At 36.2% G+C, this 20,537-nt stretch overlaps 1 long non-coding RNA gene across 1 annotated transcript; it reads left to right on the top strand.

Moving 5' to 3' along the window:
* The first annotated feature begins 546 nt into the window (after positions 1–546).
* On the top strand, positions 547–7,603 carry LOC147835382 (uncharacterized). The gene is made up of 2 exons (XR_015499806.1): positions 547–4,084; positions 4,649–7,603. It is a non-coding gene; the product is annotated as an uncharacterized LOC147835382 (long non-coding RNA).
* Positions 7,604–20,537: the final 12,934 nt, after the last annotated feature.

Here is a 20,537-nt window from a genome sequence, read left to right on the forward strand (position 1 = left end):
ATATGCACTGAAGTGTTGTTCAGCCACTGAAATCCTCTGGCAAAAGTTTGATTTGACTATTTTCAATTTCAGAACGGACCTTTTACAGCATTGATAATGTAGATTATTATTTAGTTTAACAACAAAACATAGGTAAATAGCGCTTTTCCACCTAGCTTACTTTACTGAGGTGAAGTTGGTTTATATTCACGTTGCTTCATTTTTGAACAATGACAACCTGTAATGCAGTCCCTACATTGTTTACCATGCTACTTTAAATATTCTCTCTGAAATAGTATGTAAGAATGGCTTAGTAATAAGTGTAATTCCTGCACGCCACCGACCAACCACTGAACAGTAGTTGCTTTAGGACAAAGCACATAAGAGAGTCCAGCGATCCTTGCATGCATGAAGTTGCACATTATAACAAGTTTGCTTGCTACACAACTGAAAACATGCTAGCACTAATATAGGTTTTCGTTCACAATTGTAGTATTATAGTTTTCTAACTGGCGAATGACATGATCTAGTCTCTGTCATCTTTAATTTGCGCGTTCGTGATTTCAGGAGGTGTGGCTTTGCACAGCAGGGAAGGGATTGTATTTGAAAGATTATGCTAACGGATAGCATTTAATCAGATCACCTACTGCACCTTTAAGGTTTAAAATTTTCATTTTCCCCAATTAGACAACCTCTTTAATCCATATAACTGCACAACATTTTTATAATAGTAAATTTTAACATTTAAATCTGCTTTTATTATACATCTAAATCATTTTTGAGAGAAGAAAATCTCTCTAGATCAGTGTTTCTCAGTTGCTTTTCCTGCAGGAAGACTTCAAGTGGTGACCTGAGCCATTAACAAAATTGTTTATCATGCAAAAGTAAACAAAATTTGCACAGCTACTTGGAATCCACACAAAACAAATTTCTTCTGCCTCGTCAAACAGCAATTATGTTGTCATTTTTTATGGCTAATGTGTTTAGTTAGTCACTTTGACCCAGCAATGACCTACACTATATGCAATGAGGCATATCTCACACTCGACATGCAAAAATATAGGCTGAAGATTGAAAGTTCATGCTGTTGCTTTCCCTGCTCTGCTGTCTCTTTTTGCCTCATAAACTATATTCAACACAGGCTAGTAATTTATTGGCAAATATTCCAAAAAGGTGGTCTTTAAAGGGTCTATATGTGGATTTCAGAAGCCCTTGCTATCCCATTGTGGGCTATATTTTTTATGCATATGTTTTTTGTGTGATTCAGTGCCATATACTAACAGAAAAGTTATTTTGTATTATTTCTGTAGAAGTAAACGACACTGAAGTGATCTGAAAATAAACATTCAGTCTCTAGCCATGTTTCTGAGAGTTTAGATAAATATCTGAACATGTGCTGCATGCTTTCCCGTCAATAAAAAATGAAACACAATGACGAAAATGTCAGTAGTGTGTAAGCAATAGTAAAGAGGCCATCTGAGCTTAGTGATGAGAATATGCTTGCAGTTCAATAGCGTCTTGTCAATGGATGAGATTATTTAAATTTTACTGTTATGATAGTCTGATCAGAAAGTAAGCATATGTTTAAGACTACAGACTGAATACAGTTGATCTGGCTACATGTCTATGAAAGGAATACTTTTCCTTTGTAATATATGATCCTTAATCACAAAACCAGTCTTCTGTTGCATGGGTCTTGCTAAAAATGCATGAACTGTATGGCTTACAATGCCACAGCCATATCACCCTGCAGCCCAAGAACGGTTACTCACTGAAGCTAACCAGGGCTGAGCCTGGTCAGAATCTGGATAGGAGACCACATGGGAAAACTAGGTTGCTGTTGGAAGTGGTGTTAGTGAGGCCAGCAGGGGGCACTCGACCTGCAGTCTGTGAGAGTCCTAATGCCCCAGTATATATTGGGTGCCGTCTTTCAGATGAGACGTTAAACCGTGGTCCTGACTTTCTGTGGTCATTAAAAATCCGGTCCCACTTTATATTAAGTGTCCTTAACTACTATGTACTTACATCAAAAATAAATACAATGTACTTACTGTGTTCATAATGTATTTGAGAACACTTGTGGTGCTTTTGAGTTGGGATAGAGGTTGGGTTATGGACAGGTTTGGTGGTATGGGTAGGTTTAAGGGTGGGTTAAGGTGTAAGGGATGGTCAACAGTGTATTTACAAATGTAGTTACAAAAGTTAATTACAGATGTAGTTACATACATGTATTTAATCAAGCATAAGTACACAGTAAATACATGTATTTACACAATAAGTACATTGTAACAAACTTTTAATTCCTGTGTGAGTACATATTAGTTAAGACCACTTAATATAAAGTGGGACCAAAAATCCTATGGCACTTCTCATATTGAGCAGTGGTGTAACCCTGGTGTCCTTGTTTTTGCCCTTTTTTTTGGCAAAAATCATTAGAATATTAAGTAAAGATCATGTTTCATGAAGATGCTTTGTAAATTGCTACTGTAAATATATCAAAACTCAATATGCATTAGTAAACCCTGTTTATACTGTCAGTTCTTGATGTCCAATACAGATTTGTTGCCTAAATCTGATTTTTTGTCCCTGTCCATTTACACGTTCTTTTATTTGTGACCCATATGTTATTCATGTGTTTACACTTGCTGTACAATTTATAACGTTGTGCATGCATAAAGGCGGGTTCTAGCATCTGCGCCACACTAGCCACAATAGAAGAAATTGTCTTGCTTTTAGCTCTGCGAAATATGTAAAGTTCACCTAACTTTAAAATGATTTTGAGGCGGGGAAGGAGGGAAAGGGCCGTCATCGCAGCTTGTACCTATGGTTTATATATGGTGTCCTTCACTGCCTCATCTCTCCACAGGGCAAGAAGGCAGGTAACTTCTGCTGTCAACCGCTGACCACTTTCCTCCTCCATGTTTCTTCTGTTGTTGTTGCTGTTTACCGCGTTGGTGTCTCCACACATGCTCTACCTTCTACGTCATTAAACCACGGAGTAGTACCACATTGTCGCAAGTTTAATGATGAAAACGGAATACCTCAATAAACCTGATCTCCCTGTTCACATGATAGTCGCATTGTCCGATTTCTATGTGATTTATTTCCACATATGAAAGAGGCCTGAAACTGATTTCAAATGAATATCTGAACGCATTTTTTTTGTGTTTACACATCAGATCCGATCTGTGTCACATTTAAGCCACAAATCGGAATTGGGTCAAGTTTAACTGGCAACAACATGATTTTTCTGAATATTGACAGTTTTGGAGCCCTTTGGAGCTCTCATAAACCAAACATCCATGGAAAGATCGTGTTCAGCTTTCAGGTGGTGTATAAATCTCAATTTCAGTAAACTGACACTTTATAGTCACACATACTGTAGCTTTAGCAATAAAAAAATAACTTTTGATAAAAATGATTACATGCAGCATCTTAAGGCAATTGATTTTATGTTGTTAAAGTGTAGATGTCAAACAATGGGTCAAAATGAACTCAAAATAGGTACATAGTCAAACATTGTACATTGTACATAGTACAAAATAGTCAAATAGGTACAGTTTTCTAACAATGACTTCAAAATGACCAAATAATGGCTTATCATTAGTAAGATTTGCAGATAAATATATGCATGTTTTGGAGATGTTATACTCCAACATGCCTAACAGGGTGTGAACCACATTGATGAATGGCAACTGATTGTGACACATCTGTGTTTTACAGTGTTGCAATCTATTGCCAGTATTCCTGCAAGAACAGAGGGTACCACTAACATTCAGCGACAGGAATGAGAACATATGTTTCTGCTTAATGCCTGTCATTTTACTTCGACACACAATAGTTGGTGGTGTGCATTCTAATAACATGTATAATGCCTGAGATATAGGATTGATGACATAAGGGGTCAAGTGTTTTCAGCAGGTTAAATTACAGAGATGGTTCACTCTGAAATGAAAATTTACTCATTATTTACTCTCCTTCAAACCATTATGTGTTTTTTTTTTCTTTTACGATGAACACTAAAGCAGATGTTTTAAAGAAACAGGTAACCATTGACGTCCATAGTAGGAAAAACTAATAGTAGAATGGTTACAATAGTACAATGGTTACAGGTTTCCAGCATTCTTCAAATTATCCAACAGAAGAAAGAAACTAAAATAGGTTTGAAATGATTGAAGGGTGATTAAAATAATGTTTAAATTAGAAGTTTTTTAAACTTAGAGAACAGTTTGTTGACTATACACGATTTCTAGAAAATGCATCATAAACTAAGCTTTTCGGAGATGAGCAGTCAATTAGTTACTTGTAAAAGTATTGCTTTATGATATTGACTTACTACCCCCCCAAAAAGTAACTAATTGCATTACTTTTTATGGAAAGTAATGCATTATATTACTTTTGAGTTACTTTTGTGTTACTTTTCCTTACCTGACTGAGGTTTGATCTCTTTCAGAACATGCAGGTATTTACCACCTGTTTTATAGAGAAGCTTTGCATTTAACAGCCACCTATAGGGCATTTCAATGTAGTCACGTGCCCATGAACGTTTCCTGCTTGTTGTCAAACTATTTTATATCTGTAACAAGAGTTGATTTAACCATAACTTGGTGTAATAGCAGTTATCGTAACATTATTTATCTGTAAGTGGAACTTTTTGGATTCTCAGAAGAAAATTTGAAAATTTAAAGTGTAAAACAGGAAATACGTTATGATTATTGTTATTGTTTACATTCCTCAAAATGGTCTATATAACCTGCACCATCATTTACCTTAAAGAAATGTAGGATAAAATTATATTTTGAGAACTTATTTTGAGAGCTATACATCCTGTATATACAGATTAATGAAAGCATGTAAAATAATGCTACTTTTGAATGTTTTGTGTTATTATAAGTAAATTCACTGAGACAAAGATTGCAATAAAGCCTAAGGGTGCTAACATGAAAAAATATATATTAAGGCAAAAACAGATTTTAAACCTTTAAAATGTTTATATAATAACAAAATGAACAGTAAGACAATAAAAACATCCCTAAATCAAAATAGATCTTTGAGTTACATTGAATACACTGCTTCATGTGGCTTTAAGAAATGTGTAAATTGTTTCGCAAATGAGAAAAAATCTTACTATATTACAAAACGTAGTTGCTTCTACAGTAGGCAGTGGCTGCATCTCCTCAACAATAAAAGCAATTACCTTTTTTTTAGTTTAGTCGAATTAATTGTTTTACCTGGAGAGTAAGAACTGATGTCAATCATTTGTTGTTTAGCAGGAGGTGGGGTGTGGGTGTAATGCTTTCGATGTCGGGTTTTTTGCAGTTGTCAAGAGTTTTACTTGATCTATACTTAACGACAATCCACTTATTTTCTTCGATGAGATGAGTTCATAATAAAAAGAATCCTTTGCAAAAGGTCTCCGGCCTGCCATTGTTTCTTTTTCTGACTGTCTGTAGTGGTGACGGGCGATTCGCAAATGAATCGTTTGTTTTAACCAAATCTTTTAAGTGAACCGGTCGAACCAGTTCATTAAATTGAACACAGTTGTCCTGAAACGGTTTGTGTCTTTAGTATTACCAGATACCATCCCTGACTCGAACTAAACCAACATCCTGAGTTATTCAGATACTAGAACAGTACACGGACTCCTCTGCTGTTAAAAAGGAGACCTGATGATGATGATGAGTGCGAGCCCACAATCAGTTCCCTCGCAGCACGCTCTCTCATTGAGTGTGTGATATTCAACCTGACTGAGGTTATTTTTATTCAGCATTATATTTCGTAAAATCCAATTGAGCAAGGTAAAAAGTAACTCGTGTTACATTTGTTTTTTAAATCAACTCAAGGAATGTTACTTATTTTTAAAAGTAATGCATTACTTACCTCGTTACTTTGGAAAAGTAATATTATTATGTAACGCACATTGCTCATGACGCGTTACCCCCAACACTGGAGATGAGTACACAAAAAAATGCTGGGTTCCAGCAACATGAAGGATTTGAAGAATTTTACAAATTTAAGTGGACTGAACACAAAACAATTAAGTTGTACCTTAAAAAGCCCCAAGAATTGTGTTGTTTCAGCTCATTTTAAATAAGAAGTTTGAACAAACAGAAAACGTAATTTTTAGTGTTGTGCTGAAGACCTGCTGGTCACATTTTTCTTTTTGTTTCTTTGTCAGCTGGATAACCATTTAAACTGGTTTCTTTAACTTTATTGGGTCACAAAGTTAGATGTGCTCTTTGTTTGCTTGGCACAATGAGCAATCAGCTGTCCCACCAGTGCATTTGTGCCTTCTCAATAAAAGCAGGTGTGTGCTGTGGCTTTTTAGGAGGTCAAAGCTGAAAGGTCTTTCAGTTTGGTCCAGTGCCATAAACCGAGCTCTGTCTAAATGATATTTTCCTGACACAATTAGCTCTATTCTGATTCAGTGATCTTCAAAGCTTCAAACCACAATTGAATTCCAAAAAAAATATTTGCCATTGTGTATTACTACCTCATACTACTAAAAGTTTTTTTTTCTCTCTAAGAGCTTTGATCTGAATTTGCTGTAGCATGTTCTCTTCCTTTTCAGGGTGAGGCTGTGAGCGCTAGCAGCTGTTGTTTATATGTTTTTTTGTCTAGCGTCCTTGGTGTCTGAACATCTTTCTCTCACACTGAGCTTTAGCAATTTAGCGCCAGAAACCAATAGGAAAACCATAATTACAGCCTTTGGGTCATGAAAGGACGATTTGTAATCCACTTTACCGCCTGCACTCTACTATCATCATGGCTAATAGGCCACTGAGCGGCCCCTGAGTGCTCCTGAAGTCCTTCCTGCCCAGGTTGAAACCCTTACTTTTTTGCTCCCTTCACCTGTAATTGTGGCGGCAGTTTAGGTCTATAGCGTTATTTGACAAATGACAGGCCAATGGGTTCTGCACACAGCTCAGATTCCGCGGAAAATACTGCTGTGGTTTAAAGGCGTTAAAGGCAAATAGGAAAGGTTGACTTTTGGTGAAATCGCATTATGCGGACATAGACGCTTTGTGTGCGTTTATTGTAAGGTGTGTTGTGGAGCAGATGATAGATTGACTTCCTATTTGGGTTTTTCAGATAGTGTCTTGCTTTTGCAGCTGCTGGTGAAGGAGATTGTGGTGATAAGGAGGGGTAGACAGGTGGGGTTGGGGACAACTGTACGTTATCTTTATTACTGTCTCTTGTCATTGGTGTGAAGTCACACTTTAGTGGATCTGAGGCGGATAAAATAGTTGTTTATACCTGTCAACCCTCTCGTTTTTCCCAGTATACCTTCGAATCACCATGGGGCACCCCTTGCTCTTAAATGTGAATTTCTTCCATGTTTTCATTTTGTTTAGGCATGAAAACGGTTTGAAATAATAATAATAAAAAAAAGAGGTGAGATTTCCTTCCTTTACTGTATATTACAGGCACTGTTGCCCCTCCAATGCAATCCTCAAAATAGTCACTAGTGTGTTTCCCAAACAGATTCTACACGCAACTTGAAGCAGAGCGAAAGTGGACATTCTGGGTTTTGGCTGTGTGTTTGAACAGGTATACACAAAAATAATAATAATAATAATAAAAATAGCTGCAAGCAGCAATTAAGGGGCCAATCGCTTCATATGCAGAATGAGCAATAATAATATTAATAATAATAATAATAATAACATGTAAACATGTCAATTTTGGTGGGCTTTCTTTTAAAGACAACAAATTTAGTCCTAAATGAGCTTAAAAATTAGGAAAGCATTCATCTACCTTATTTTCACATGCCAATGTTGACAGGTATGCTGTTGTTTGTGATGATACATCAATTATTATTTCATGTTTGTTAATAATTATAACATGAAACCTTTATTAGATAAAAAAATAAATAAGTGAACACATTTTATTATCATATATATATATATATATATATATTTTTTTTTTTTTAAATGGGTAATTAATGAAGTCTTGAGTCTGAAAAAGTGTATTCTCTTCTTATGTGTCTGTAATTACTCCCATTTTTCATTTTCTGCCTTCTAAATGACAGCTGGCACACGAGTACTGTTTTGAATAATTATTTTCTATAACAATTATTATATGTAATTGCAATAGATGAGAGCTGAACTTGTTTTATCTTGCCTTCAGGCAAATCTCCTTTATCTCAAGGTGATCATTTTGATAGTGATTTAGTGAGAATTTCATGGCATGCAGACATGATTGTGTAATTATTTTCACACATAAGTGGATCACTGCTGACACTAGGTCTGCCTGATAAAGCATTCAAACAAATCACCACACAGCCTTAGTAGCTTTCAGAGTGTTATATGCAGGATGAAATGTATTGTGAAGGATCACAACATCAATGATACTTTGAAAGCGGTTTTAATGTATTTTCTATAAAATGTCTTTGTGCCAATGCACTAATAAAATATTTTTTAATGGTTAACATGAATGAGAATTCTTTAAATATGCATGATTTCAGTTCATTTTGTATATCCAATGAAAAAATGCTGAATAGTTGTAAGTAAACAACAATATTGGCAATATACAGCCCTCCTAATCTCCAACAGTAAATATTCAGAATCAGATATAAAATTATAGTTGTGCATATAGTCATCTAGGGTTGGAAAATTTTAGAGATGATCCGGTCCAATTTTTATTCAGGGTCACAATTAGATTTCAAATAGATTCCAAATGACTCTTGACCCACATTTTTCCCTTCATTTCTTCATCTGTGCAAATACATCATAGAAACAGAATTGGAGTTTCAGTGCTTTTGTAATCAGTGTCTACGATCATTGTAATGCCACCATCCATATTCTGTAGTGAATCTAAAGGTGGTTGCAAATTGGACAAGAAGCGCAGCACCATAGCTATAACAGTTGAATTTTTAAAGCTTGCTTAATTGTCGATCTTTGTCCATATTAGGTGAATTCAACAGCATGGGCCTGTCAACACTTTTTTTTTCTGTTTTATGCTCAAGACCTGTACTGTCATAATCTAATAGTGTTGTCAAAATATCGACTTCTGTCAATCAAAAATTTTAAAAACATCCGATTCTCGCTAACATGTGAGCCCTGTTGAGCGTGCTCTTGAATATTGCTGATTGGCCGGTGTGTTCACATGCTCAACAGAAATTAATGTGGTTGGCTGTAAAAAGCATTGTTTCACCACTCTTCATTGCTGTTCACCAAATGCAAACAAAGATACAGTGACATGATATGTTTTAAAACTGTGTAGATCAGTCGATCCGTAAGCATATCTTCTTATTGTCAGCCTATAGAAAGACCCGCTGATCGATGCAAGCTTGAAAGTAATCCAGTGTTCATGCATCTGTGTTTGCACAAGGTAAACAGTAGGTATGTAACGGGATCAGAATTTCACTGTATGGTAATACCTCTGTATGAATGGCACGGTACGGTATTTATTGAATCATTTACAAGAAAAACAAAACTAATGAAAATTTTCAATTTTAATAACAAAAAATTATTAAACCATGTAAAAAAATTAAGTTTCAATTTAGTATTGTTGAAAACTCATCACATTAAACATTTAATAACTCACTCACTCACTTGGATAGAGATGGGTTTTAAGGAAAATTATCATATAATTATAATCTGGCAAAAGCTGGGATCTCTGGGCATTTACAATGTCCCCTGCAACAGAAAAAACCCTCTCATTTGGGACTGAGGTTTCTGGGACAGAGATATGACTTGGCCCAGGTTGACAGCAGTAGGTAAAGTTGTGCATTGTCTTTCCACCACTTGAGAGGACAAGCCATGAGTGAGATAGAGGTCTCTTTGCGGTATAAGTCAATGTCTGCATCAATCTGAACAGTGTGCTGTGTTTCTGCAGTCCCCATGACTGTTATTAGTCGTATTCCCCAACTTGTATTTCACCACAGTCTGGCAGTGCCTGCATACTGTTTTTTTTTTTGTCTGTCACCTTTTCTCTACTCGTATCTTTTTAGCCAGAAAACCGAAATGCTTCCACACATCCGATTTAAAACCCGCTTTAGGTTCGATCATTTCCAGCTCTTTTTCAGCCCCGCTACTAGCAGTACACTCCATTTCCGCATTACTGGATCTGTAGCGACAACAGACCGCAAAGGATGATGGCCACGCCTGGGCTGATGGAAATTGTAGTTTCTGAGCAAATTTTCTCAGAAGACCTATAGTTTTATCGAGTCATGCGACTACGGTAATATTGAAGAAAATTACTTTTGCAGCATGATGATATTTACAATACCGTTACATCCTTAGTAAACAGCGATGCTAAAACTTAAATGTTTGCAGGAAATAAGCGTTTTTAAAATTTCAGTACAGATAAGCACCGAATTTAATACTTTTAACAATACTACAAACTAATTTGAATGCAGAATCAATTCTGAACTTTTGAGAATAGATTCAGAATCGCTAGAGACAGAATTACGATGAATCAGCGAATCGATTTTCTTTCTCCCACCCCTATTGTCATCTCAGCATCGGATCTTTGTAATTGGCCATTAATGAGGGGCTGCCAATAGTAAAATGGTTTCCATGCCTACCAGGGGTAGGTTTGTCAGACACAAAGCCCTGTTCGCCCCTGTGTGAGAAGTAAGATCCCCTTACCTGGCACTTTATCCTCCCATCAGCTTAAGAAGTGTTTACATGTCCCAAGTAACAGTCTGCTGAACGCAAGGCTGGATGAAACCAGATCTAACATCCTACGAAATCCATACCACTGCCTTTATTCTCATGAATGAAAATGGGATTTGAATGACCACCACTGTATACCACACAAGACTAATAGGGTAAAGGCCAGTGAACTGATACCTTAACTCGCTCATGGCAATTCAGAGTCTATTGCTGCTGCGTATGTTCTTGTGAGTATCATATGTTACTTTAATTTTGTAGATTTGCTGCTGATTTATTTTAAATGCTATTCACCAAGAGAGCTTTTTTCCAAAAGACGATGCTTGAAATTCCTGTCTTTCATTCATGCTTTTGCCAACAGCGATGTCCACGGACAGTTCTCTTGTTGCACCCCACATGAATCTTTGTCCCCAGTGGTGTGAAAGACGTCTGTCCCCTGGGCAGGAGAGATTACCATCGAGAGCAGTGGACTTGAGAACAAAACACAGATTTGCGGAGGTCCTTTACTCAACTTTGTCTCTTCTGAGAGTTCTGGGAATGGGGGCTGAGGTCAGATATGGGAGACGGTATCATTCATGCTCTTTAGTTGTCAGGCAAAGAATGTAATGAGACTTAACACTCTAAAGGCCCTCTTGAGGCAGGTGCAAAAAGCCTGTTTTCTATAGCAACACCTTTTTCTATAGGAGGTCACATGAAATGGCATTCAAAGATCCTCTTGGTTCTCACTGCTAGTGCGGCCCTCTTTTTTTTCTTTGCCTTGACAGCTTGAGGCATGTTAAGGCATGCTGGGATAGAGCAAATATTGTGCTGTGACCATTTTCTCCCCTTCTCTGATTTCAGGAGTGGTGATTCAGGGGTGTGTGGGTTTAACTTGGATGTAGGTTTAGTTTGGAAGGAAGTGGAGTTGTTTGAAGTCTTGAGGGAATTAAGACAATGTTGAAGTGATGGTTCACCAAAAAAAAAATAATAATAATTCTGTGGTTGCTTACTCACCCTGATGTTATGACCTTTTGAGCTTTTTGAGCTTTCTTCTGTAGAAGAGTTTTTTTTTTTTTTTTACATTTAAATACAGTTAATGGAAAACAGAAGATTTCAAGCTTCAGGAAAGGACACAAAAATTTCACATTTTAAATTTCTGAAGTTAAATTAGAGCTTTGTATGGCTTATTCTTATTGAATGATATTCTCCAAGACATGTAACACTTAACATGTCCTGGAGATTGGTGACACGGTGGCTCATTGGTTAGCACTGTTGCCTCACAGCAAGAAGGTCGATGGTTTGACTCCTGGCTGGGTCATTTGGCATTTCTGTGTGGAGTTTGCATGTTCTCCCTGCGTTGACGTGGGTTATCTCCGGGTGCTCTGGTTTCCCCCACATTCCAAAGACATGCGCTATAGGTGAATTGAATAAACTAAATTGGCTGTAGCGTGTGTGAATGTGTATGGATGTTTTCCAGTACTGGGTTGCAGCTGGAAGGGCATCTGCTGTGTAAAACATATGCTGGATAAGTTGGAGGTTCATTTGGCTGCGGCGACCCCAGATGAATAAAGGGACTAAGCCAAAGGAAAATGAATGAATAAATGATTGTCTTGGAGATACAGTAGAATAAGAACTGAAATCAAATGATTCATTGAGTCAATCTGATTCATAAATGAATCATTAGATTTGTTTTGTGATTCACAAGTTTAGTGAGTCATTTAACTGAAATATCTGACTCAACTCAAACAGAAATGATGTTTGTTCACACTTTAAAAGAATATAGAAATGTGAGTCATAAATAAGACATGTATATCGTATATGCCTGTACTTTATATGTATTATTGGTAAAATGTTAAGTTGCCTTAAGGCAGTATTTATTTAATGCAAAGTAACATTGTGAAAAATTGTTGCATTTTAAGGGTGATTTATTGAATGTTTTGTTATGAAATAGGGATTAAAGTTGTTACAATGTTTACATGTTCTTGCTGCGGTTCGCTTTCACATGGCAAAGTTTCTAAACAGACCAAAATAGTTAACAAGTCACATGTGAGTAAACACTCCTCGCATTGGTCAGAGTTTCAATGTTTATTTTTCAGTCACACGAAATCAGCTCAGCTGTCATACATCATTATTTGCAGTCAGATCATATAGCAGATGTGGAGCTTTTTTCAATATGCCAGTGCAGAAATAAACACAACAATAGGCCTAATACAAAATATTATAAGATTATATTATGTAAAAAATTATCAGATGGTAATTTTGGTCAATTTTCCTAACGAATAAACAACACTTGGTAATAGTTTAGCATGCTTTCACTTTTGTATTCGACCTGAAATGCACATTTACCAGTAGGAATGACATCCTCCCCTATTCACAATTCTCTCTTTATATAGCTGTATATATGCTATTACACAACCATAATACACTGTGATATAGCCTGGTTCACTAGTTTGTTGGATCGTTTTACTTTCTCAATCATAATTGATCCGCTCCAGAGTAGGGTTGTAACGGTATGAATTTTTCACGGTATGATAATCGTCTAAAACAATACCACGGTTTGACGGTTTCGCGGTATACGGTATGTTACAAATGTTACAAAATAATAGAACAGTGAAGCAAATTTGACTTTTTCCAAATAATATATTTTTAGTTACTATAAACAACACCACTTACAATGAACAAATAAAAATAAGAAAATAATAAATAATGTGTCAAAGTCCAAATAAAGTCCAAATAAACATGGTGCAAATCCTCAGTAAAAAATAGATATAAATATTTACTATACTATAAATAGTTACATAACGAAACTAGATTCAATATGGAACATCCTTAGGTTTTATGTGCCAGCATAGATTTGGATGTGGTTGTATGCAATGCAGACAAACAGCTGCATCTTCATTTGCGTCTTTTGAAAACAGCAAGAGCAGCAGTTCGTCTTTGCTGTGTCACTGTTTTGTCATGTTTCTGTGCTGCTGTGCATGCAAAAGTACTTAGTATGAGAATTATTTCATGCAAAACTTTTTTTTTTGCGTTTTATTTAGCCACGCAGAAATGTATGCCTATCTCTCATTCCGTGTTGTTCAAAAAGCTCAGTGTTGGTCCACAAACAAAAGTGAAACCTATGCTTATTGGTTGTGATATAGCGAGTTTGAACCAATCTGGGCATGGAGGAGGGACAATGCATCAATGTATCATGTCTGATTTGTCCGGAGACACAGTGACGAGCGTTTCTTTGTCAAATCAGCGTTGTCAAATGTTGATGACGTAACCGCACTGATTCCGGAGCCTCTGAAAGTCCGAATGTTATGTGATACTGGAAAGCTGAGATTCTCTTCTTTATGCCAATCTTTGAATTGTATGAATCGGATCAGCGGATCAAAAGTTATTAAACATTTAAGAGCAATACTTATTTTTAGCCGCGGGCGGCTGTCTCAGTCTTTAAGGGTTAAAACCGTTGATATGCAATTGTTCATGGTATGATAATCGTGCACGTTCAAATCGTGGTAAACCGTCATACCGGTATATTGTTACAACCCTACTCCAGAGTTCGTTTGATTCGAGCCGAGACAACCTCATTTAGACAATCTTGGACTGTTTGTTTAGGCGCGGATCTGAGCGTAATTGTTGCATTCACATATGCCAAACAAGCCACTAACTAGGGCAAAAGAGATGGGTGTGAAAGAAACTTCTAGGTGTGAAATCACCCTAAATTGATTATTCTGTATTGTAATATTTTGTCATTCTAATTTGTTTGTTAAGTGCAATATTATTTTCGTCCAGAATTTTTTGATAAATAAACGTTGAAATATAGCTTTGGCTCATGTGCTGGTGTCATTTTCATTGTATATTTGAAGTGACACTCCATTCCGTTTAACTTCATAGAAACCATTATGGAAAACAGTCCTCATGTTTAGTCTTTTTTCATGTTTAGTGAATGCAAAAAAAGTCCATAAATGATGTCATAATTAATTTATTGGGTCACTTTCCCCTTTATAGTGTCTCTACAGATGCTGAATCAGAAAACTAAAATGCATAAGGACACACTTTATTAGCTAAATAAAAGCAGACAGCAGGGACTGGAAGTTCTATGTAGTTTTGATTTGGGAGTTTTTCTGTTAATTGCATGGGTTTGTATCAGCATTAAAGCCAAAGCATCACTTTGCTCAGCATGCTTAGAGATCACAACTGTCCTGCTGCTGAGCTGGAACCGAAACAGTGAAGGAAGTCCTCTATTGTTCTCTGTAATGTAGGCCAGATGGCACAGAGCCATGCTTTGAGACGTTCACAAAAAAGGGAAGGGAATTAAGCCAATTGTGGGGTAGTTAAAACATTTAGAGAGCAGTGAAAGATTTGCCAGTTCATCCCTTTACAAAGCTATAGAGTTATCCACACAACAAGTGAGGGAGGGCCATCATTTTGGACAAGTCAACAGTTGATTCTCTTGTTACAGGGTTTTTGGCTGAAATTTCCCAAGCGGCTTTTTTTTTCTACAGTAACTGGCGAAGAGAATGAACATGGTTCATTTAAACTGTTGTAGGTTTATAATGCCTCCATGCACCAATTATCCCAGCTACATTCTTGCGTGCTTAAAAATTACAGTTACACAATGTTTTTTTTTTTTTTTTTTGCATGACAGCTGATGTTTTCCATTGCTCCAAATCCATGTATGCCAAGGTTTCTTTTGAGCAATAGTTTATTTTATTCCAGACCCTTGCAGTGTTATACAATTGTTGCAACTGCTTTTTTCCCCTAGAGTTGTATGACTAAAGTCAGTTTTGTCCTAGAATTCTCAGTTTTGTCTTAGTATTCCCATCTTGCGCCATTACTGGCACAAATAGGATTGGGAAGCTGAATCATTTTTAGGATGGTCATATCTGTTAACAGTCTTGAACGTCTGCATTCATTTGCTAAACTAAAACTAAATCATTGTATATAAATAGGTTTAGTTTTTCATGCCATCAATTCCAAAACTCAAGACCCCAAGAACGGAGGATACTTGAAAGTTCCTGGATGCTTTCTTGATAGAGGATGCATTGATGCAGACTTGAGAGCAAAACTCGCTCTAGAAGTCCCAGAAGTCGTTGAGGCTAAATACAGGAGATAGGAAGCGCAGCATTTCATACCTGTTTATTATTAAAGTTCAGAGATAAAATTTGTCACAGGAATTACCCTGAATGAGACTGTTAAAATTAACATTTCCATGAAATTCTTTATAAAGGCATAAACACATTAAGGGTGTATATTTCCTGAAATTTGTATCAAAATCTGTTTTATTTGTATTGTGCAACGTATATTTCTAAGGTCTCAATGCATGTGAGAAGGGGAAAATCAATAAATCATTGAATGAATGCTGTAATATTTAAATAATTTTCCATTAAAATTGCATGAAGGTTGTGTGACCATCAGGAAGAACACAGTATCTCATTTCTCACAGGACTCGTTCTCTGTTTTCATGGTCTCCTGAGTTCATTCTTCCAAGGTAACCTGGAAATAATGGTCTCCACATAAGTCCATTCTCAGCGTTCTTGGAATTAAGAAACAGCCAATGTCCTGGCTGGGTTTGAATATTATGTGTAAAATATCCCAGTGGATGCATTGTTCTGTTGTGCTGTTTCCATAAATACAACTGCACACAAAAAGAAATGTGGTGTAATTCATGAATGACTCTTGTGGGAATTTCTGTCACCGTTAGTAAATTTCCTCACTATGGGTGTGTGATATCTATTATATTGTCTATGATGAAATTGTAATGGTTGTTTTAACAATGTGAGAGCTGATGTTATTGCGTATGTCACTCTGTAACACGTCTGTAGAGTCCGAAAGCATTTCTTTGTCTGCAAGTAAGATTTCTTGGGTAACATTTTATAACAATGCTCCATTAGTTACAGTAATGCTAGCTAACAGGAACTATAATAATGAACAATACTTGTGCAGCATTATTAATCATAATATATAAACATTTACTTATACATTATTAAAATCCAAAGTTGTACTTGTTAACATTAGTTATAGGACTGTGAGTGAGCAAGGACTAACAGCTTTCATTACCTAATAGGGCAGCATGATATTGGAAAAATAAAAATTCAGCAATTTAATATTGCGATATGAAAAGAGTTTCATGTATTGTTCATGTGGTTTCCTGGAGAATCTAACAGTATTCAGGTGCAGAAATTGAGTAATTACAATGCAAAAAATAATTTTCTTGCTCCGCTTTGTCACGTTTCTACTACATAATTCTTAATCAAGTAAAACTGTTTTGTTTTCACCTTTAGAAGAAATATGTTTTTTTTTTCTTAAAATAATCTAAATTGTTAAAATGTAGATGTTTGCACTAGAAACAAGTTGTTGTTGTTGTTGTTGTTGTTTTTTATTCCTAAATTGTATACATAATTAACTTCAATTCATCTTTGTTTCTCAAATTTTTGTGCCCTAATGTTTTAAACTCTCTTAAAATGCTCAGTGACAGGCCTTAAAAACACATGCAAATGATAAACTTTCACTCTATTATGGTTAAACTTTTATCAACTATGATTAAGACTCAACTTTGCTTATCCTGCGATGTGACTATTGCAAATGTGAACACTGATATCAATGCTGAAGCAATATAATGTGCAATGTTAAAAGTATTTTCATTGCTAGTAAAACATTAACTAACGGAACTTTTTTCATAGTGTTACTTATTTTCAAATTGATCAAAAGTGACAGTAAAGACCTTTATGTTTCAGATAAATGCTGTATTAAAAAACTTTTTATTTATTAGACAATTCATACAGATAGCATATTTGTATTTCTACAAAAATATATTAAGCAGCACAATCAACAAATAATTTATTGGTAATAATAAGAAATGTTTAGCACCAGATCCACATTCATTTATTCATTTTCCTTCGACTTAGTCCCTTATAAATCAGGGGTCACCACAATGGAATGAACCACCAACTATTCTGGCATATGTTTAACGGAGCGGATGCCCTTTTAGCTGCAACCCAGAACTGGGAAACACCCATACACTCTCACACATGTACTCGTACACTCCGGTCAATTTAGTTCATCCAATTCACCTGTAGCGCATGGACAGTGAGGGAAACTGCAGCACCCTGAGGAAACCTACCCAGACACGAGGAGAACGTGCAAAGTCCACTCAGAAATGCCAACTGGCCCAGCCCAGACTCAAACCAGTGACCTTCTTGCTGTAAGGCAACAGTGCTAACCACTGAGCCAGTGTGCTGCCTCCAGATCCACATACTCAAGCATTTTCTGAGGGATCATGTGACACTGAAGACTGGGGTAGTTATGCTGAAAATAGTTTTATCACCACAGGAATAAATCACATTTTGTTATACAGTAGTAGTCAACTATTTTACTATCATTTCCTTTAATCTGCTTTACTAGCTCAAAGGTCGTGTTTATTTAGAATATTCACCTGATGCTTAATTATATAAAGAAAAAATCATAAATAAAGGAAGATTATTCAGTTCCATATAATTCCCCCACTGCACAATGTTCCTACCAGCCTAATCATCTGTCTTACAATTCCCAAGACACACCGAACAATAAAACGTGTGTGTGTCTGCAATGGAATCCAGGTCAGTCAGAGTTTAGTCCAGTAAGAATAGAGACTAGTTGGGTCAGGTCCACGCTGGTACCCGGTGCTGACTGATGGCATGATTTTGATCTGGTTTTGGTCTTTAAGATGTAGAGTCACTGGCACCAAGTCTCATGTCTCTTGTTGTTGGGATACTTTAACTATGTCTACAAAACACATTGAGTTAATGAGAGCACTCCTGAGGCAAGTGTCACCACAGTTCTCAGAGATTTTTTCCTCAGATTATCATTCCTTTGCCCTTTTTTTTAACTCGAGTCGAGTGGCTGGAAATCTTAGACCCTCTTTGGAAATGGTCTCACAGAAAACAATGCGAGCGGCGGTCTCTTTTCAGTCTGCCTGTCACTAATTGCGGGACAGGCACGGCCCCGAATGATGAAGGGCTCCTTTGTCATGCTCAGTGAGTCCTGTTCAATCTAAAGCTTCTGATGTTGCTCGAGGCAAAACGTCACCCCCTCAGATAATTTCTTACTTCATTACATAGGATTAGCATGTTGGCTGGAGAAAGGTAGGTTGTGGTTACTGATGAGCGTGTTAAGATGCGTTCTTTTGAAGGTTAGTTTTTTTTTTTTTTTTTTGAGCTTGTGGGTTTTATTTATGTAATGTTATTTTCTCCTTGAATTGTTTTCTAATAACATTTTTTAGTTGAACTTAAATGTTTAGTAATTGAAAAGCATAACTAGTTAATAAAAAATATGTGGGCAGAATATTACAGAAGGGTGAAGAGGCTGTAAGAGTTTTGGTATTGCTGAATATTGCACAGCTATCAGCCAATCAGATTTGAGAACAAGAGAGAACTGTTTGTGTGTGTGTGTGTGTGTGTTTGTGTGTGTATATGTATATATATATATATATATATATATATATATATATATATATATATATATATATATATATATATATATATATATATATATAAAAAAATTATATATATTATATATATATATATATATATATATATATATATATATATATATATATATATATACACACACATACATACATACAACAGTTCTGTCTGGTTCTTAAATCTGATAGGCTGATAGCCATGCGATATTCTGCAATATCTGAACTTCTACAGCCTTACCCTTTGTGTATTACTCCGCCCACATACAGCCAGCAAAAAGCAGACACTACAGATCTAAAGTTAAAAAGAGGCATGCTCAACTGTTTAACTGTCAGCTTTTGATTTGAATCCGGAAGAAAGTAGTTCCTCATACAAAAGGGTTTTTGAGACTCTCCCTGTTTGATTTTGTTTTTATACACAATTATGCCATTTAACTGTTGTATAAACGCAATATCACACGAGTAGCAGTGCGATATGGCTGTATATCAGCACTTGTGGGGGCACTAAGGCACACTGCCTGCGGCCTCGTGCCAACGCACGCCTCCCACCAGTGCCGATATACAGCCAAATCGCACTGCTACTCGTGTGATACACAATAATGTAAATACAGTAGTTGTACAGAGTATTATTTACGTTATTTATTAAATTACCCAATAAATTGTATTTTATTTACATCTACCCCAAACCTTAACCCAACCATCACAGTACTGTAAAAATATGAATTATTGTTATACAGTGTCACAAAAATTATGCTTTATTGATGGGCGTATTCGCAGCATCCTATCTACATTTTTCCATGAATGAGATCCATTTTGATAGAATTGTTGTGACTAATCAGAATTGTTCAAATATAGTTATGATCGGATTCTATGATTTTGTTTTCTTTGCATTTGAGCATCACAGAGAGCTCTGCGTTTTATCAGTAAGACTTAGACATCCTTTAGTCTTCCTTATGTACAAGCAAAAAGGTCACAGTTTGTCCGTTAATCCTTAAGTATTAGCTTTCTTTAACAGCCAGACACCAAACAACAGGGATTAATTTTGAAGCCAGCACCGTTTCATTCCACATGCCGTGGAATTTCACGCTAGCTTTGAATGCTGCTTTCAAAGAATACGTTTTGAAGTTGTATGGTTGCCATAATATCTGGGGTTTTCCATAAATCAGTACTCTTCCATCGCAGATATCACAGGGTGGGATTATGTTGATGCGTGTTTTGACAGTTTCTGTTTTGTGCCTTTCTACCTCATTCGAGTAGCTCTCTGTGTCAAGCACCATTTCTCTTTTAGTTGACTCTTGCTTTAAGTCAGTCAGGGAGCAAAGCTGATTTACACCTAAGATGATAACCAGAGTTTAGTTAAGTCACTTTCATTCAGTCATCTGTATACACTCTATTTCCCATGCCTGGGCAGGTTATAAAGGAATGCAATTGTGAAGTTGATAAAATTCTATGCTCATTGCTTCTGCATTTATTCCTTAATACAAGACAATCTGTAATATTGTGAAATAGAA

Source organism: Danio rerio, chromosome 9, assembly GCF_052040795.2.
Source record: "Danio rerio strain M-AB ecotype USA chromosome 9, GRCz13ab, whole genome shotgun sequence".
Lineage (NCBI taxonomy): Eukaryota > Metazoa > Chordata > Actinopteri > Cypriniformes > Danionidae > Danio > Danio rerio.